At 48.3% G+C, this 20,267-nt stretch overlaps 1 long non-coding RNA gene across 1 annotated transcript; it reads right to left on the bottom strand.

Moving 5' to 3' along the window:
• Nucleotides 1-2,278: 2,278 nt before the first annotated feature.
• Nucleotides 2,279-19,253, bottom strand: LOC129052146 (uncharacterized). Its single transcript, XR_008516991.2, has 3 exons — nucleotides 16,266-19,253; nucleotides 3,143-3,430; nucleotides 2,279-2,578 (listed from the first exon to the last, which is right to left on the bottom strand). It is a non-coding gene; the product is annotated as an uncharacterized LOC129052146 (long non-coding RNA).
• Nucleotides 19,254-20,267: the final 1,014 nt, after the last annotated feature.

The following is a 20,267-nucleotide window of genomic DNA, read 5'->3' as shown; positions in this document are numbered from 1 at the left end:
TGAGGGAGTGGGCTCCGGCCTTGGCCAGCCCACAAAGGGGATCCCACAGTGCAGCGGTGGGCTGAAGGGCTCTTCAGGTGCCACCAAAGTGGGAGCCCAGGCAGAGGAGGCGCCGAGAGCGAGTGAGGGCTGTGAGGACCGCCAGCACGCTGTCACTTCTCAATGGTGTTCAATAGACTGAGAGCCAGAGCAATTGGTAGATGGCAGTTCAAGTCTGAAGGTCGGAGACTCATGTTTCAGCTCAAGCAGTCAGGCAGAGAGGCAGAGACAATCCAGTCCCTTCCTTCCTTCCTTCCTTCCTCCCTCCTTCCCCTCCTTCCCTCCCTCCCTCCCCTCCCTCATTTCCTCTTCCCCTCCTCTCCTCTACCCCCTTCTTCCTTCCCTCCCTCCTTCGTTTTCCTTTCTTCCTTTTCCTTTCTTCCTTTCATCCTCCCTCCCTCCCCTCACTCCTTTCCTCCTTTCCCTTCATTCCTTCACTCCCTCCCTCCTTCCCCTCCCTCCCTCCCTCCCTCCCTCCCTCCCTTCCTCTCTCCCTTTCCTTTCTTTCTTGTTTAGAGATGGGGTCTTGCTCTTTTGCCCAGGCTGGAGTGTAGTGGTGTGATCATAGCTCAACGTAGTCTCAAATTTCTGGGCTCAAGTGATCCTCCCACTTCAGCCTCCCAAGCAGCTGAGACTGTATGTGGGCACCACCATACTTGGCTAATTTGTTTTTTAAGTTTATTTTTTGTAGAGATGGGGTCTCCCTATGTTGCCGAGGCTGTTCTCATAGTCCTGGCCTCAAGTGATCTTCCTGCCTTGGTCTGCCAAAGTCCTGGAGTTACAAGCATGAGCCCCTGAACCCAGCCAGAATTTGACCTTTCTAAGCCCTTTCATTCTATTCAGTCATCCTCAATGGGTTGAATGATGCTCCCCCACACTGGGGAGGGTCTGCCTCTATGCTCAGTCTACTAATTCAAATGCTAATTTCTCTCAGAAAAATCCTCACAAACATACCCAGAAATAATGTTTAATCAGATATCTGGGCATCCCCTGGCTCAGTCAAGTTGACACAAAATTAGCCATCACACACAGTAAGAACCTACACCAATAGCCAGACTATGCTGAGTCCCTGCCATTCACCTAGCAACATGCAAAGTGCTTTAAGGCAGTGCTTCTCACACTTTAATTTGCTCACAAACCACCTGGGGGTCTTGCTAAACTCGAATTCCCATTCAGTAGGATTTGGATGGAATCACAAACTCTGCATTTTTGATAAGCCTCTAGGTGATGAAGAGGCTGCTGGTTTACAGACTATACATTGAGAAGCAAGGTCTTAAGATATGTTGACTTTGAGCTTTCCCAACAATCCTTGAAATGAGAGGATTGGTTCAGCGAAGGGAAGCGACCTCTCAGGTAAGTGACCTCTTCAGTTATGTGACATTGTCAAGTAAGTGATGTCCTTAAGTACCCTCCCTAGGGTCACATGGATAGGTACATGGTATAGCCAGGATTTGAACACCCATATCCCCAATTCCAACGCTCCCATTCTCAAATCTGCTATAACTACAACCACATGGGTGATTTCTCTAAAATTTCGCTTAAAGTGTGTTTTGCATCATTATCTTATCAGGTAAAAATTGATTAACAAGATGACTTCTCCCAATCACCAGACTATAAAAATTGCTTTTGTATTAAAGTGTTCTGATGGGATTGTGGGAAGTAAGTCAATGTGAAAATTCCTTGGAAGGATGGCAGATAATGAGTATCTATCACATAAGCTCTTACTGTCTGTAGCTCAGCACAAACCAAAGACATTTTACAGTGGCCTAAAATTGCAGTCATTTTTACCATAAAAATTTGTCACTGCAAGAGTAACACAGTCTTGACGGGTCTGCTATTACCTTGATAAACATTTTCCACCAGGTGAAACTCTGAGAGCCTGTTCTCACTTGCACACTGATACTGTGCTCAACAAAGCTGTAGTATGTCTGGCTCCTGCCTTCTTCACCCTTGGACACGACCATGTAGAGAAAAATTCCAATTTAGGATACATCTCTCATGGTCATGCTTTAGAAAACCAGGCGAATATATATCTCAGTCTATGTGTTCTTATTTTAGGAAAAGTTAGGAGAGAAGAAATTATTAAAATAAATAAAATGAAAACCAAACCTCAGCATAGTCAGAGAGTCCAAAAGGAGTAGGGGCAGAATGAAATGGATGTTATTTCACATTTCTTCTTTGCTGTGTTTTAAGATTTTGTATTTTTATTTTTTGATGGAAATATGCACGTAAGGTGACACTGAAAATCTATACCCAAGAAACAGTATCAATTACAAAAAAGGCCCTGTCATCTAATTTTTCAAGGAAAAGCAAAAGTACATTTATATCCAGATACTTGGGACAGAGAGGTTTTATCACTGATTGATCTACAACTGCCATTGTTTGCCACTTCATTTTGGGTGTGCAGATACAGACTTTGCTTCATTTTGGGTGTGCAGATACAGACTTTGCTTCATTTTGGGGGTGCAGATACAGACTTTGCATTGACACATGAAGCTCAGGTTGTTTTGTCACAGGTGGTCTCTTAGATCATGTTAACCTAAAAACAAGAGCAATCGGGGATAGAAAGTCCAGCCCTGTGATCTGGGCTCACGACTTCTTCCCAGGCCTCACTTTGCTCTGGGGTTACACTAAGGGGCTGCACTAGATGACCTCTAGGGTCTCTCATCTGACTCTGAAGTTTGGATGTAAAGAACCAGGTTGGCTGTGAGAAGGTGTGTATTGCACACAAAGAGCCAGCCAGGGAAGGCCTTGGTTTAATAATCTACCCCTTATTATCATGCGACACGAGAGTCAGAATCAGATAGAGAGCTATGGCTGCAGGGAGCAGAAAACTTAGTGGGAACAGGTGTGACCAACAGGGAAATCTGTGGGCTCAAGCCTTCAAAAATCCCAGAGATAAACAGCATCAGGAATGACTGGATCAGGCTGTGGCTCAGTTTCCCTCAAGTTCTCTTGGTTCTTTCCTCTCTCATGGGTCATGATTTCAGACTGTCTTCTCTCATGGCAGCAGAGAAGGCTGCAGTGGTTCTAAGAGCTGCACCCCATCCACCTTGTCCAGAGCAAACCATGGAAAAGCCAGGGAGCCCAGGCAACATCTTACCTTTCACTGGCCCTCCTGGGCCAGGTACCCATTCTTTAATCAGTCAAGGTCAGAGAGTGGGAAGAGCTGACCTGACTGCATCAGGCCAGTCACAGCCCAGTGCTGGGGCTGGGGGCAGGGTCAGGGCTACGGGCTACTGGGCTGTGAGATTCAGGGTCAGGTGAAGAAGAGCCTGGTGAATTGTTGCTGTAATCCTTCAACAGGAACCCATTGCAGGGAGAAAGTCACTCCACCTCCTTCAGCAAAAGAGAAACAGTCGTAATCTTCTTCCAACTTTGCTGCATTGTCCTAAGGACCAAAAGAGGTCGTGAGAGGCAAAGCTTTGGTATGAGCAAACCTCTGTGTAACTGTTAGCAGGAGGAGCAGACATTGTAGCTGTTGCTGGTCTTGTTACTAAGGCACCAAAATTTGTTTACTGTGAAGTTGGTTCTTTCTGAATGACGAAGTGCCTGGTGTCAAATATCTCAATCAAGGAAACTAAAAAAATCTATTTCTTTATTGTGAAATTGATAGTGCATGAAATTGATTTTTAAATTAAAATTAATTTTCATGACACAATTAATACATAAGTGTATTTCCCTGTAAGAAAACCAAGACATTAAAGACAAGCTCAGGTCTCCATTGATCTCCCCCAGGCTACCAGCCTGCCCACACATAATCACTGCTGGGTTGGGCGTGAGCCCTCTTAGGCGCTTTTCCTATGCAGTCGTCTATATGGTTACTCAGATAAGATACAGAAATAAATTCAACAAATGCTTATTAAGTACCCACTGTGTGCCACTCCATCACCTCCATGGAGTGTACATTCTGCTGAATGAGGCAGATGATAAAATACAGAGCAGAGTAAGAAATGGAAGGAACCTGGGTGGGGACTGGTGGTGGTGGTCAGAGGAGGCCTCTGGGAGGAGGTGGCATCTGAGCAGAAGGAGGTGGTCATGGGTCACCTGGAGGAGGACTGGTCCCCCAGAGGGGACAGCAGGAGCAGCAGCCTGAAGCGGGAACATGCTGCATTTCCAGGACATGGTGGTTGGTGGGCGGCACTTGGGGAATGGCAGGAGCAGGGCAGGGAGGATAGGAGAGGTGGGGATCAGAGAACAGCTGGGCAGGGCCAGGTCTGTGCAGCCTGGGCTTAAAGTGGACTCTAGAGGCTTTCGGGCAGTTGATATATTTATATAAGTGTCCCAATCCATCTCATGTATTATATAGAATGCTCTTGAGGGGTTTTGAAATACATGTATGTCTGTGTCCATATGTGTGTGTGTTTATATGGGTGAATTTATGTCTGGGTCCATATGTGTGTGTGTTTATGTGGGTGAATTTAGACATTGTTTGCATCCTCCTGCATTTTGCCTTTTCACACAGGGCAGCCCAGACCCCGTCGATGGCTGTGCATGAGGTTCCGCCTCATTCCTCGCTGTGCCCAGTGTTCCTTGGGGAGGCTTCACCAGGGCTGGCTTTGGCCCCTCTGTGTTGATGGGTGTTCTGGTGGGTTCCAATTTTCTGCCATTACAAACAGCCCTGCAGGTCCACGTCTCCTCATGGACGTGGGTGGAGAATCCTCTGGGGCACAGCTGGAGAGGTGGAGGTGCTGGACCCAGGGCATAAGTATTTGAAATCTTTCTTGTTCCTGCCACATTCTCTTCTGAAAGGGACATTTGACCTAAGATCACTCTGTCTGGGGTGCTCATCAGTGGGGACCTAGCAGACACCCTCTCAGGGCTAAAATTCCTTTAGATATGAACCAAGTTGGGTTCACCCTGAGAATGACCCCTGAAGGCCAGGCTGAAGTCAGGTGCATGCAGGTCCCCGGAGAATAGCACCACATCCATGTGGGAGCTGTTGGGTGTGAGTTGGCTGTGGGGAGGTAGGACGTGTCCTCTTTGCAGAGTGGCGGGAGCTGGCACACGCTGGGCACTATTTCCCGTGCCCTGTATCTATGATCTCACTTAGTCCTCACACCAACCCCATGAGATACGGCACTATTACTAAGCTCCCCATGCTACAGATGGGGAAGCTGAGGCAGAGTGGTCAAGGCACCTGCTTAGTGGGGCAGTTTGGCTCCAGAGACCATGTTCTTAACCACTAGGCCATTTGGCTCCATCCGTTGAATCAGGCTAGGAGGCAGGAATCATAAATCAGGAAACTATACACAGTCAACCCCAACACACCCCCCCCCCCCCCACACACACACCACACACACCCACACATCACACACTCCCTCCCATACCACACACACAGCCCCACACAGGCGTGGTTGGCTGGAATACTGGGGCAAATCCATGAATGTTTCACAATTCTATCTTCAGATTCCCTGTGCATCCAGAATTAACCTTCCCGTCGCTCGGCTTAACCCCACCTGTGAGTCTCAATTCCCCTTCACGGCTGACAATGGAAACCCACAGACAGGACTGGCCAGGTCGAGCGGAAGGGGCAGGGCCGTCCCTCCGGGCTCAGGGTTCCACTTGGTGGAGGCTGGACCATCTCTTCCCAGCGTGTGCGGTGGTGGGGTCAGGACTGAGCATGCCCCGCGCCCACCCCCACGCTCAGCCCGAGTCGAAGCCTTCGGGGCTCCCCAGTGCCATCTGCACAGGGCCCAGGTGCCATCGCCCCAGGACTCTCAGAAACTCAGGGCGGTCCCCGAGCAGCTCGCATCTCTTGGGGCTGAGCGTCCGCAGATGCTGTAGGCAGGAGGCGACTGGGTGAGGAGAAGGATCGGGAAGCAGTGTTTGGCCAAGACTTTGTCAGAGCCATGGGTCCCACGCGCACGGAGCTCTAAGCAGTTCCTGCCTCTCTGAGATAGGGATGGGCCAGACCCCCCATCAACCTCTCGCTCTCTGGACTTGGGTTGTAAATCGCCCCAAGGGGACAGAAACCACCCAGAAAGCTGGGAGCTGCCCCAGGAGCTTACGACTGAGGTGGGATAATCCGCGGAGTGGCCACCCACGTGCTCGTGCTCGTGGCCCTGGAGTCCCTGTGACCAGCCCTGGAGATGACACCTCAGAGGGAGGGGGCTTTGCCCGCTTCATTCACCGCTGCGGCCGGGACCTGGATCTTGGGCACAGAGTAGATCTCGGCAGGTATCTACTGAGTGACGCGGAGTCTGCCTGTCCAAAATACACTAGGAGGAGGCCTCCAGGGCGTCAGGAAAGGAGGCGGCTGGGGCAGAAATGCAAGAATTCCTACCAGGTTTCATCTGTACAGAAAGAGGAGACTGAAATGCCTTCTGAGCCCTTTGGAAAACTGGCAGGGTCTACTTTAGCTAAAAATGTGTTTGCCAGGCTAGGGGCGGGACCGGTTAGAGGTGTGGCCAGCGAGGAGGCGGGGTCAGTCTAGGAGGCTGGGCCATGGGGGAGGAGCCAAGCTGTGGGCGGGGTCAGGCCGGGGAGGGGTGGGGGCGGAAGGGGCGGGGTGGCCAAGCTAGGGTGTGACTTGGCTGGAGGTGGGGCGAGGGCCTTGTAGATTACAGAAGGGCTGAGCCTACATAAAGGATGTAGTCTGTTAGGGCCTTCTCCCTGTGTCTCATGATGGGTCCTACATTTTTCACTGCCTCTGCTAACATTTTTCATGATAGTCTCAGCAACTGTCATGCCAACATCTTGCTTTGAAAATCACTACTGAAAAAGGCACCACTTTGGAGAAATTTGCCGTTAGTTTTGCCTGCTTGCCTCTTAGATTATGGGAAATTTCTGGAATGGAATAAATCGGCTCAATGCCTTTTCTTTAGCATAGAAAAAGCCAGCCCTATTACTTGGTAAAGCTAACCCTCTCTCTAACGGAGAAGGGCACAGCCCATTGTAGAAGAACCTCTCGTGAGCTATCAAGGGTTTCTAGTCTGGTGACTTTCAAACATTTCGGAGAATGACCTACAATAAAAGAAATACATTTTACATTGGACCCCAGTATGCATACATGCACCAGCGCACACACACACACACACACACACACACACACACGCCTACACAAATCAAAATGAAATTTGTACAAGATAACACATGCCCTTACTCTATGTAATGCGCCCTGATAGTTTCCAATCCATTTATGCTCTCTAATTGTTTAAAGTGTTGGTTCAAACTCGTCAAATTAGTGTTATGACCCACTTCTCGGTCACAGAGTGACTAGGCTCTAGGCTGAATTCCTAGTGAATGTATGACTATCTTTGTGAAAATCCTACCACTTCTGTTATTTGTCTTTTCTTCCTCTTTCTCCAAATGCCTAAAATTGCACTATTGCTGCAGGTGAGATGACATCATCGCCATCAAAGTCAAAAGAAGTCTGTCTTTTCATAAAGATACAAATGTCTGGAGGAGATAATTGATTTGGCTAAGTGATAACATGTGTCCCATTTATTAAACAAAATTTTTCAATAAAAAGGATTTTTTATGATTCACTGATATAAAATGTGTCATAGGATACAGGAAGGTTGAATTATTTTTATAAACTATATACAGCTCACGACCCAGCTCCATGGTTAACAGCAGGCCCTGAAAACACCATTAGCCTGGTAATTTCAGCAAAAAGCAGATCATGAGACCAACAAATTCCAGAGAGACATGTTCTTCCTTGGAGGACTGTGACACATCTAACTCCCTCACTCTGTCCCTGCTCCCGTGTCTCTTGCAGTTGGCAGAGGGGCTTTATCTGAGCACAGGCCTTCCCCAGTCTTCCCCATCTCTAAATGGCAGCCCCACTCTCCCAGCTCTCAGCCAACACCTGGGAATCATCCTCCACTCCTCTCTTTCTTCCCCACTCCACTTCTCATCTGTCAGCAAATCCTGCCAGCTCCACCTGCAAGATGGGCAGCATCAGAGCCCCTCACCCCCATCACTCTGACCACCTGGCTCAGGCCACCATCACCTCCACCTGGCCTCGCTGCCCCAGCCCATGCCTCCCGTCCACAGTCCTTTCTCCATCTGCAGCCAATGGAATCCACTTAGAACCTGCGTCAGACCTTATCCCTCCTCTACTCAGGACCCTCTCGTGGCTCTTATTTCAGAATAAAACCCCAAGCCCTTTCAACAGACCAACATTCTCATACCCAGGTTCCCTGTCACCTCCCTGACCCCCCCGCCCCCCACTATTCCTTTCCCTTTGCTCTTGAGCTCCATCTGCACTGGCCTGCCTGCTGTTCCTGGCATCTGGCAGACGTGCTCCTGACTCAGGGCCCTTTGCCTTTGCTATTCCCGGTTCCTGGAGTGCCCTTCCAGCAGACATATGCAAGGCTCACCTCCTAAGTCTCTACTCAAAGGTCACCTTCTCAGCGAGGTCTTCTCTGGACCCTCAGCATGCACCCCGGTTGCATTCACTCTTAACTTTCTTCCTGCTTTATTTTCCTGCATAGCATGCATTACCCTCTCACATCCTCACTACACTTAGGCATCTGGTTGATAAATGTGCACCTCCTTCCACTACAGCATGACCTCTGCAAAGGGAAGCTTTTGGCTCACTTCTGACCCCTGCCTCATCCTAGATGCTCAAGAAGTATTTGCTGAGTAAACCTCCAGCCTCCCTGCTCTTACCCCTGCCACCCTCACCTACCTTCTGACCTCTGCTCAACATACTCAATGGCTTTCCCTTACCATTCTGTGAAAGGTGAATACTTAACATGGACAGCAAGACCTGGGTGATCTGGACTCACCCTCACCATTCTCAGCCTTACCCTCTTTTCTCCACCCAGACAGGCTCCCTTCAGTCCCTGACATCCACCCTGTCTTGCCCCCTCCTGCCATGGGGCCTTCACAAATTCAGTTTCCACTGCTGGAAGCCCCCTCTTCACCCTTCCACACCTCCGTGGTCTTTGTCTTTGCCTAGTTAACTCATAGGCGCCCATCAGATCTCACCTCCTCAGGCAAGCTGACCCTGACCTCCTGTGTAGGTCTGTCCCCTCCCATTCTAGGTTCCCATAACTCTCTGTCTCTTTCCTTCCCAACACTCACGATGGTTGAAATAATCTCTTTGTTTTTGCGATTATTTGGTACGTCTCCTCTACTGGACTCTGAACTCCATGACGGGTGAGGCTGGGTCTGTTTTGCTGCCCAGTGTATTTTTGGGACCTGCAGCTGTGTCTTGGATGGAGTAGGGCTCAGTAAATACTTTGGAGTTAAAATGTATAAGACCTTGGAGACCCTGAAAGTGGGAATTGAGATTCAAGACTTTTAACAACTGTTTGGCAAGAGCACAGGCGTCTCAGAACAGACCTGGCTGGAGGCCAGCAATGCTCAGGCCATCACACCATCAGGGCCAGGGCACAGTAGGCCTCATGTCTCAGGGCAAGCACTGCTGCCTCCCTTTGAAAGCCCACCCTGACAGTGAAGGGTCTCCCCTGAGAGGTCAGCACTTTGGGAATGAACTTTTGAGACCAGTGCACAGGGTAACCTCAACGGAGACCTGAGCTGTGATTAAGGACCCCAGGATGGATGGAAGAAAAGAAAGCCTTTTAAAGTGTAACCCAGATAATGGCCCATTCCCCAGTCCAAGATTCCCTAGTTAGAGAGCAGCAAAGCTTAAATATTTATGCTTTAGTCACAGAGAGATGGGGCCTGGCGTCTTTCTGTTTTTGTTGTCCAGATTTTTTCCTTTATTCTATGTAAGTCCTGAAAGGCAAAATTAGGTCATTCCTTTTCCTGAATCTTAAAATCTGACACTGTGAAGACCAAAACTTAAAATCCCCAGGCTAAGTGCAACATCTCTATAGAAAATCTTCTCTAATGGGCTTTTAGGTACAAGTTACCCTCCGATTCTTTCAGGGATAGAATGCAAACAGGGTGAGATGTTGGCTTGAGAGGATCTACTAAATATTCATGAACTAGCAGGATATTAGTGTCTTGGTTATTCTAATCTCATTATAACTTCATCTATCCAGTAACCTGATACGGCAATGCAGCCATGCGGGAGTGTACAAATGATTCTGCCGTCAATGTCAACTGTGCAAGTTCTTTCTTATAAGATACAACTCTTCCACTGATTTTCCTCAGTACAGGCTGTAAAATTCCATGCTCATCAATCTCTTCTTAGAGCACGGCTCCACAAATCCCTGCCTCTTCCCCAGGCACACCCTGGGTTGGGGGCCCAGTCTCCCATAGCCCCTGCACACTCAAAAAAGGTAGAAGAGGTGATAACCCTTCTACTCTTCATTACCTCTTCCAAATCTCTAATCCTTGACTCCCATAAATACAGAAAAAATACTCTACGTCCCGGCGTCTTTATCTGGGGAAATATGTTGAACAGAGCAGTTTTCCTAGAGCTGGAGAAACGTTTTAAATAATCTCAAATTGTGCTTTATTTTCCCCTTTTCCCCCTACAAATGAAATGATTTTATTATAAATTTCCGCTGAAGGAAAATCCACTAGAAAAATTTTAGGCTCTGATATACAGAATCATATACATTGGGACATTAAAACATAAAAGTAGGTGTTTATTCCTGAGCTCAATCCATTGCCTCATTTTGTGAAGTGAGACCAGGCCAGAGATTTGCTCACTCAATGGCCATTAAGGTGAATTTGGTCACTGGTCAGAATGAAAAGGGGCCTTTCCCTGGCAGATCCAAAAGGGACACATTTTTGTCTAATTTACTAAGAAACCTTGATACACAGGCTCAGTGTGGGTCATTTGTCATTTAAAATTTATTATCTTCACGGAAGGTCAATTCACAAGTATGTGAGCTGTTATAGGTCCAGGGTAGTTAGGACTTTCAGGCATTTTTCACCCTGAAGTCCAGCAAGAAATATCAAACCAATTATATATATATAAAAATCCTGTTATTATGTATAATAAGGTATCCCATTAGTTTATACATATCCATTTACGTATGTGTCTGTGTGTGTATATATGTATATATATATATATATATATATATGAAAGAGAGAGAGAAACATATTTACTGTAAAGAATTGGCTCATGTGATATTGGAGCCCAAGAAATCCAATATCTGTAGGTGATGAGCTAGAGAGCGAGGAGAGCTGGCAGTGTAAGTTCTAGCCCAGGTCCAAAGGTGTGAGAACCAGGAAAGCTAACGTGTGAGTTCCAGTCTGAATCTGAGTCTGAAGACAGAAGAAGGCCAATGTTGCATCTCAGAGACAGTCATGCAAAGACGAAGAATTCTCTCTTACTCAGCCTTTTACTCTATTCAGGCCTTCAGTGAATTTGATGAGGCCCACTCACATTGGGGAGAACAGACTACTTTACTCAGTCTACTGATTCAACGCTAATCTCATCCAGAAACAACCTCACAGACACATCCAGAAATAATGTTTAACCAAATCTCTGGGCACCCAATGACTCAGTCAAGTTAATACAAAATTAACCATAACACCTAGTGACCCAGAACATAGTTATACAGAAGTAACATTTCAAGAGATAATACTCTTACTTTGTACAATGCATTTCATATTTTACATTTTCTTTAGTCTATTTCATTTGTAAATGGTGGTCAAGACCCACCCATGAATCTCCTAATGGGTGACTATTTGTAGTACGACAGATATTCCAAATACAGATGAAACTGTTTAGGATGAATTCATTCATTTGTTCACTCAGTATTTATGAGTCATTTATGGAGCATCAGAAGCATGCAAGAAACTGGGGACATGTAGATTTTGCTTTCATGGACCCACGGTCCAGTGTGGGACCAATGGGAAATCCATCAGGGGCTGCACAATGAGAAGGACACAGTGAAAGACAGGCATGGAGTCAGTGTGACAAGAGGCATCTTAACTAAGCCTTACGTGGGGTACAAAGTGGTGGGGATAGAGGGGTTCATCATAGAAGGGTGTCTTAGTCTACTTGCATTGCTATAAAGGAATACCCAAAACTGGGTATTAAGTTGGTACAAAAGTAATTGCAGTCTTTGCCATTAATTTTAATGTCAAAAGCACAATTCCTTTTGCACCAATCTAATAATTTATAAAGAAAAGAGCTTTACTTGGCTCATGGTCCTGCAGGCTGTATAAGAAGCATGGTGCCAGCATCTGCTTGGCCTTTGGTGAGGGCCACAGAAGATTTCACTCATGGTAGAAGGCAAGGGGAGCTGGCATGCCACTTGGTGAGAGAGTGAGCAAGAGAGAAGGGGAGGGGCGGGAGGTGCCAGGCTCTTTCTAACAATCAGTTCTCAGGGGGCTAACATAGTGAGTGAGAACTCACTCATTACCATGAGGACGAGGATGGCACCAAGACGTTCATGAGTGATCCACCCCCATCACCCAAACGTCTCCTATCAGGCCCCACCTCCAACATTGGGAATAACATTGCAACACAAGATTTGGAGGGGACAAGCATCTGAATTATATCAAAGGGGTGACCACCTGGAGGAGATACCAGTAAGTCTCAAGTAGGAAGGGACAAGGTGAAGCCAGGAAGCACAGACCACCACCAGGTGTGGGGGCAAAGCTAGAGGCTAGCTGGCAGCTTTATAGGCAGCACCTTGGGAAAAATGTATCTTCGGTAGGACTGAAACACAGCTAGGATGCACCAGTACCTTAGTGAAATACAGTCCATCCTCAATATTCACAGATTCCATATTTGTAAATTTGCCTGCTTGCTAAAATTGATTTGTAACCTCAAAATCAATACTTGGCAGGTTTTTGTGGTCATTTGCAAACAGAAGCAGAGCAGAGAAAATTTGAGTTGCTGGAAGCGCAGAACACGCTGAGGTTGAACAAGGCAGTGCTCTGCCTTGCTTTAGCTTTTAAAGTGTAAATGAGCATCTTTTCATGGTATATTTAGTGCCATGTTTTTTGGCATTTTTGTGCTTTTTTGGGGGTGATTTTGCTCTTTAAAATGGCCCCCAAGAGTAGTGCTGGAGTGCTGTCTGGTGTTCCAAAGGGTGGGAAGGCTGGGGTGGGAGAAACGTGGGTCGGATAAACTTGGCTCAGTCACGGGTTGTAGCACTGTTGGCCGTGAGTTCAATGTTAATGAAACAACATCTATTAAATAAAGTGCCTTTAAACAGAACCACACATAAAACAAGGTTAGGTATTGATCAGTAGATGAAAATATTGTGACCACAGGCTCAGGGGGACCTAACCCTGAAGGAGCAATGGCTTAGTATTTGCCAATTCAGTGTTTGCGGTGACTTTATAGAACATACCTACCATGAGTAACAAGAATAGATTGTATCGAACTGGGGTAGAGAAAGAGAATTTGTCTGCATTTTGCTACTGCAGAGCCTGGATATTTGCATGAGGGGGCAGGGAGCCTGAGGGTTGCCACTGCTTGTTGTCAGCAGGGCTAAAGGGAGGGTGAGCTCTTTGGTGGGTGTCTTGTGGGAAGGTGGGACTCCAGGGTGCACTTGGCTGTGATGTGCTGGTGGCATAGCCATCTGTCCTTGTCTGTAATGACTCCTCAGTGCCAAGGACCTAATGACCATTCATTTAATCAAGAGGTGGTTGGAAGAGGTGGCTGTGGCTCCCTCATCCATTAGGTTCAGATAGGAGCATTGCTTAGCTAGTGGCAGCTGTGCCAAACAACACATTATACCACCAATGTTTAAAAACCGACAGACAACCGACAAATTAGTGACAAATTGGATGAGTGATTTGTGCTACAGCTTACATCTTTCTTAGTTAAGTATCTTATCAGAGTTTAGTTTGCTTAGAAAATGAAAGCAAATATATTTTAAAATTTATTTTACTATATTTGTTACTATTTTGATGATCACTGCTAAGATCAGGCTTATGACTTTTCTTAGCTCCAAGGACCTGGTTGGAGTGTTTAGCTGGGTAAGGCAGACCGAGTTCTTAGGCAGGGATCCCAGAGCACTGGTGTCGCAGATGAAAGGGGCTGCGGCTTGGTGGAGGAAATGGTGAGATTCAGGGGCTGGCCAAGGATTAAGGCAGCGGTAGTTTAGAAAGCTTGTAGCTACTCTGTAAAGCAATGGCTACTGCAGAGAGACTGACCAGGAGGTAGCCAGCACTCCAGTTTACACTTTTATATCCCAAATAACCCAAGTATCACAGCAGGGTGGTCATGAGTGTAGCCTCTGCCCAAGTTCAAACTCTGACTCTGCCTCTTGCTAGTGTAATCTCTGAGGACTGTATTTAGCCTTTCTGTGTCTCAGTCTCCCATTAAGAGGACGCATAACTGCCTCATAGCCTCACTGGGAGGATAAGAAGTTAATACCAGTAAAAGAGGGGGTACCTGATAAGCCTTTGACAGCTCTGGGGTGATGTCCTTCTTAGCAAACCCTGCCAGTGCTGTACCTCCAAAACAGATCAAGAATACAGCCACTTCTCACCTCCCTCGCAGCTACCCTCTGGTCCAAGCCACCATCATCTCCTGCTTGGACCATTGCAGTAGACCCCGCTGGTCTCCTTCTCCAGCTCTGACCCCACAACCCCAAACTGTCCTCACACAGGTCATCCATTAAAAAAAAAACCAGACCTGCACATTGTGCACATGTACCCTAAAACTTAAAGTATAATAATAATTTTTAAAAAAAAAGAAAGAAAAAATAAACCAGACCACGTCCTGTCCCTGCTGAAACCCTCTAATGGCTCCCACTTCCCTCAGAGTAAAAGCTGAAGTCTTCACAGGGTCCCCTAAGGCCTGAGATGATCCATCTCCGCCCCTCCCCTCCGGCCTCTGCCCTGTAGTCACCCATCACTCCTCTACCCTCAACTTCCCCTGGCCGCAGCCACAGGGGGCTCCTGGCTGTTCCTCAGCCTCATCCCTCCCCTCCCCTCTCCTGACTCTGTCCTCGCTGTGCCCTCAGGCCCCAGGCAGCTCCTGCACCTCCTCCCAAAATGAACAGAAGAAGGAATGGGAGCAGGCCTTCTTAGCGGGGAATACTGCTCCCAAGGGGGCCAGAGCTGGCTCCCAGAGGTGAAAAGATTTTTTCTGTCTTTATGTAAAAATGCAGGTGTCCACACAGTGCATAAACCATTCTGCAGTAATTATGTAGTATTAAAATTCACAGGGGGGGCAAGTAAGAAAAAATTGCCTATAAAGGTTCCTTAGGGGGTGATTTTGAAATAAAGCTTGAGAAACGCTGAGTTAGAGGACAGTCTGCTGAAATCACAGGCTTCTCTCCCACACATTGCCAGGGCGTTGGGGAGACTGTGGAAGACAATCAAGATCCGTGCAAGTGCCTGAAAGAGTCACAGCCCTTCTTCCTGGCGCTTAAAAGAGTAGAAGGAATGCCTTGGTGCTTTGGGGAAACCTTTTTTTTTTTCCCTGCCAAGGGACAGACTTACAAAGGATGATATTTGCATTTTCCTGAAGCGTCTAATTTTCCCATTTATCATTTGTCAGAGCCCGAGGCCCTTCCTCAGCGAGTGTAATGTTTGCAAACATGTAATGATTCCTTTTACCAAAGAACGTCACAGGCTTCACAAGGAAATGTGTTTGTGTTGCAGAGGCTGCTAATTTAATGCATTAATGTCACTCTGCACCATGGTGGGGTCTCAGGGTGTCCCATGTCACCATAAGCGAGCTGGTCTAAGACACAGGAACCATGGAAACCATCCCGTGCCTGGTTAGTGAGTAGATGCGCAGTGGGGCGCCGTTCACTGCCTTGAGGGTGAATGTGGACTCCGGGAGTGAGGGCCAGGCCTTCTAGAGCTCCACCCACCTTGAGGTCACAGGCCTGGCCCAAGCTCGCTGGAACTTGCCCAATGGGGAACTCTCTTTCGGGGGGAATTTAACCAGCTTAAGGGCAGGTAGAGCAGCCAGAGGCCAAAGGCACCTATGGGGCTCCCCCAGGACCGCTGTGAATCCCCTTCCCCTCCCTCTCTCCATCAGCGCCTCTGTCCTTCCCACCTGCGCAGCCCAGGTGCCAAACACCGGCCTCATCCGGAAAGTCCAACTGGGCCCAGGGCAGTGATTCCCAGACCCAGCTGATCCCGCAGGGAGCTTTGGGTCCTGCTGGTCCCCGGGTTCTGGTGACAAAAGGACACGCAGAAAAGCAAAGTCCCCTCTGGATTTTTCATCATGAGCCACCCTAGGTGCTGCACACTGCCAGGCTGCCTGATTCCACCAAGAGAATCTCAGGAAATGAAAAATACGATTTTAGCTGTTAAATTTCAGGAGTCGGGGCTCTTTGAGAGATTGAAAACACCTGGAGGTTGGGTGCACAATGGAGAAAGGGCTGTGGGGACGTTTCCTCTTCCCAGTGGAATCCGTGATTATTTACCGAGCAGCCTGGACAAGTCCAGTCTTCACGGAATGGAAAAGCAGAGCCGGGTTTTCATGCACAAACCGGAAGCCGGGTGGTGCCCTCACAGCAGAGCTCCTGACCTCCCCGCCTCGCACGTCCTGGCAAGGGGAGGGCGGCTGCCTTGGAGACAGTTTATTGTGTGACGAGGAGGGAGACAGGAGAGCACGAGGCAAAAACAACAACAACAACAAACAACAAATCGCTACGCCTTAAAAACTAACTTTAAAATGCCCAGTTCAGGCAGTTTCCTGGCATTTTACCAAATCAGGCAGGTTTTTTTGGCTTTTCCCACCATGTGACCGGGTCTGCCTTGCCCTGCCCCACCCCTGCTTGGGCAATCGTGCCCCCCGCTGAGCTCAGCAGCCTGGCGTGAGGTGAGGTGTCTGTGTGGCTGCTGTTAGCAAATCCACCGTTCCGGGGATCAGCGCCTGGGAGCGGCTTCCCTGGATGATGACGCGGCTGTTCCCTAACTGGCTCCGGGCCCAGTGACCTGTGACGGCTGTAGGAGCCGCTGCGGGGTCCGGGCAGCGGTAGTGAAGGGCTTTGCTGCTCTCTGCAGTTGCGATGTTGCCCTCATTGTCCATTTCCTCAGCCTAAGGAGACCCGGTGGCCTGGTGGACTTGGCTTCGTTCCTTCTTTCAGCTCAGGGGGACGTGCATTTTTCCTCCTTTGCGTCGAATTAGCAATGAACTTCCCCTCCCCAGATGGACAGCGTGGCATCGTCAGGGCCCAGCTGCGGCTTTCCGGGCCAATGGGTCTTCGTGCATTGTCCGATTTGGTTCTGACAAGCACGCGAGGCCGTGCGGTCATTATTCCCACTTTACAGATGAGAAACACAAGGTAAGGAACTCGCCCGAGGTCACAGGGACGGCTGGATGTAAAACAGACTCCTGCGTGTACAGATTTAAAGATCGATAAGAAGAGAATTTCAAATCTCTGCCAAAGCGAAGGTCAAGTCACTGCTCTTGGGGACGTTCCCTTCACTCCCCAGAACGTTCCAACATGGCCAGTGAAGACACTGTGTCCCCCTAACCCTGGGGGAGAAGAGGACGGGCTTAATGAAAAGTAGAAAGTTTCCTCTTTCCCACTGTTGGAGATGCCGGCGTCCCCGCATCACCGTCTGCGCTGCATCTGGTCCACTTCTGGGACCCATTTGGGTGCCTGGGCCGGGGCTTCCTGTGGATGAGCCGGGATCACACAGCGATGTGGGATTGCTCAGGGCGCGCCGTTCACTCCAGAGTGACCCCTGACCCAAAGCCAGTGCTGGGTGTTTGCGGAAACTGAAACCAGGGCACGTCTGAAGCAGACCCTGCCGAACAATGAGGTCTTTTGTGCGAATGAGGCGGGGGAGGGGCCGGGGGAGACCAGGAGCTTCCTGACGGGGTCTGCAGCACAGGTCACAGCGAGTGAATTCAGGGGGTGACCCTCGAAGGTCAGGTCACAGCCAAGCAGCACAGGCGCTGAGCTAAGTGTCCACAAAGGAGACGAACAAAGCGGCTGCTGTGGGAACAGAGTCAGTGTCGGTCAAGGCTGAGTCCAGGAGCTCAGGCCCGCCGGGCGGCGACGGGGGCTTTGTGCCGGGTCCCCCAACAGTCAGGAGTGTCCTCAGCATTCCCTGGACATGGGTTGGTCGCTTCCCTCGTGTTTTCCTAAGAGGAAGTTTGGTGCCTCTGACCCCTCATCCTGACTGCTTTGCTGTTCCAGAGTCCCCAACATGGTCACCTGTCCCAAGTGGACGAGCTTCAGTGACTCCAGGATGATCGTGATTGTTGCCAAACGCTTGTCATGCCCATGCTGTTATCTAGAGTTTTCTTTTAAACTAAACCGGCTCATATTTTTACTCATGGTAAAAGTAAAAAATGTGTTACCTACTTTATGGTGTCACCTACTTTAACGTCCTCTGTTGCCATAATGAAATCACAGGTTTGATTAATAAGTTGGAATTTTTTTCTAATACACGTTAAAGTGAATAACTATTGAAATAAAAACTGTACTCCCCCTACTTATTGGTATACAAGTTCACTAGCTTTTGCAGAGGCTCCAAATACCTGCAATTTCATGAACCAGAGGTTTGCTTTTCTCCCGCATGACAGCCTCGGCATCGGGGGATTGTGGGGGCTGGGGGGCGGGGGCGAGGGGTGAGCTAGTTGGGCAGCTCCCTGGGCTGAGCCTTAACCTGCCCATCTTGGGCTCTGTCATTGACGGAGGCTTTTCTTGTCCACCTGGTCCAAGGAGGTGCAAGTCACATCAGGCAGGAGGGAAGAGGAGAAGGGGAAGTGGGGCGTACCCATGCATTTAAGGGTACACTGGGAAGGTACACACCAGCTGCAAGGCAGGATGGGAAATTCAGTTTTGGTCCAGGCAGCTAAAGTTTGGGATTTCTAATGTTAAATGAAGGGGATCAGGGGTATCAAGGGTCAGCCCGCAGCCTCTGCCCCCTCTATGTGCTCCTGGAAGTCATCTACTCTCCTACCAGGGGATCCCACCAGGGCATCCCACATTTTGTGAAAATTAGCTGATTAGGAGAGCATCCTTTCTGCACTACTGTCCGGGGTGGGTGGGGGGGGGTTAGGCACGAGCAGTTCCCTAAGTCATGGTACCAGACCTCCCCCATCTTGGGAGAGCAAAGGCTGTCTACTGTGCCCACCAACCCTGATGCACACTCACACAGCTTTCCTGCTGCCTGTGCTGAGCCAGGCACTGTGCTTGAGATGTGCACGGTATTTGACATAGAGTCAGGGTGGGTGGTGCCTAGACTCCCAAGTCACTCCGTGGTGAGACAGACTCACAGGGCTCCAAGGACAAGTCAAAATAATTTGGCCTGGCCTCTTTGTTTTAGAGGTTGGCCAACTGGTGTCAAAAGCTGGAGAGGGACTCATTCAAGGGCATGGGGCTGTAGGTGACGGAGCCAAGAGCCACCTGGGTCCCTGGGCTCTTTCCAGTGAACACCACCATGGCCTCGCTGGTCCTGAATGATCCCTTTTTAAATTAAAGAGATATATGGTCACCAAATCAAACACCGTTGAATCTTTCTGTTCCCCGCCCATCTTTTCCCAGAGACATCCACAAGTAAAGAGACTTTACTGTTTGTACAAGTTTCTTCCAAATCTTGTAAGAGCAAGTGCATCATGGGGATTCAAGTTGATCTGTGATCTCTCAATGCTGGCCCCCCAGAGGAGGGGTTAGCTCTCTTCCTCCACTTGCCACCATAACTCACAGCCTCCTACATGGCTAAATTACCGTTTTCAATGACATCATCATAATCAGCATTTATGTCATGTGGCTGTTATTTACATGTAAATAACATGTAGCTGTTATTTACAGCAGAGCCAAGTATGGCAATATGGTTGCATTTTCTTTCTTACACTATTTTTGATTTCTCTTGAATTAATAATTTCCTTGTTCTTTTCACTGCAAAATTTGCTTACAAATATTTAGTTCTTACCAGATCCTCCATCATTTCATCTGCTCCCATATTTTCCAAGCTGTTTTGAACACAACCCATTATAAGAAGTATATTTTACAATGAGGCTTGGTGCACACACACACACACACACACACACACACACTCAATATAAAACTAAAATTTTGAAGAATATTTTTACCTTCACTATAAGTAATGCCCTTTGATATTTTCTACTGAGTTCTGTTATTTCACATTTTAAAATGCTGGTCAAGACTCACTGAATGGAATTCAGGCTCCATTATAGAGGCTTAACCTGCAGTTTGAGAATTGAGAAGCTTGGGGTTATCCCCCAAGGCCCAGCTTCTCCTGTAGGCAGTCTCACCCTGGGCTCTATTGACTGCAGCCTCTGGCCATAGTTCAAGTCTGTCATGGGTGGGCCCTCAGGTGATGGATGCAGGGGCAAAGGGAAAGCCCTCCGAAGGCTTCAGTCTTTAACTCTGTGGCTGCTTTAAACTGACAATAAACAGATTACCCAGAGGAAAGGCATACCCATGTATTACCGTGCACATATG

The sequence above is a fragment of the Pongo abelii genome, chromosome 21 (assembly GCF_028885655.2).
Source record: "Pongo abelii isolate AG06213 chromosome 21, NHGRI_mPonAbe1-v2.0_pri, whole genome shotgun sequence".
NCBI lineage: Eukaryota > Metazoa > Chordata > Mammalia > Primates > Hominidae > Pongo > Pongo abelii.
The sequence above is the reverse complement of the archived record's forward strand: the minus strand, read 5'-3'. Positions and strand labels throughout refer to the sequence as shown.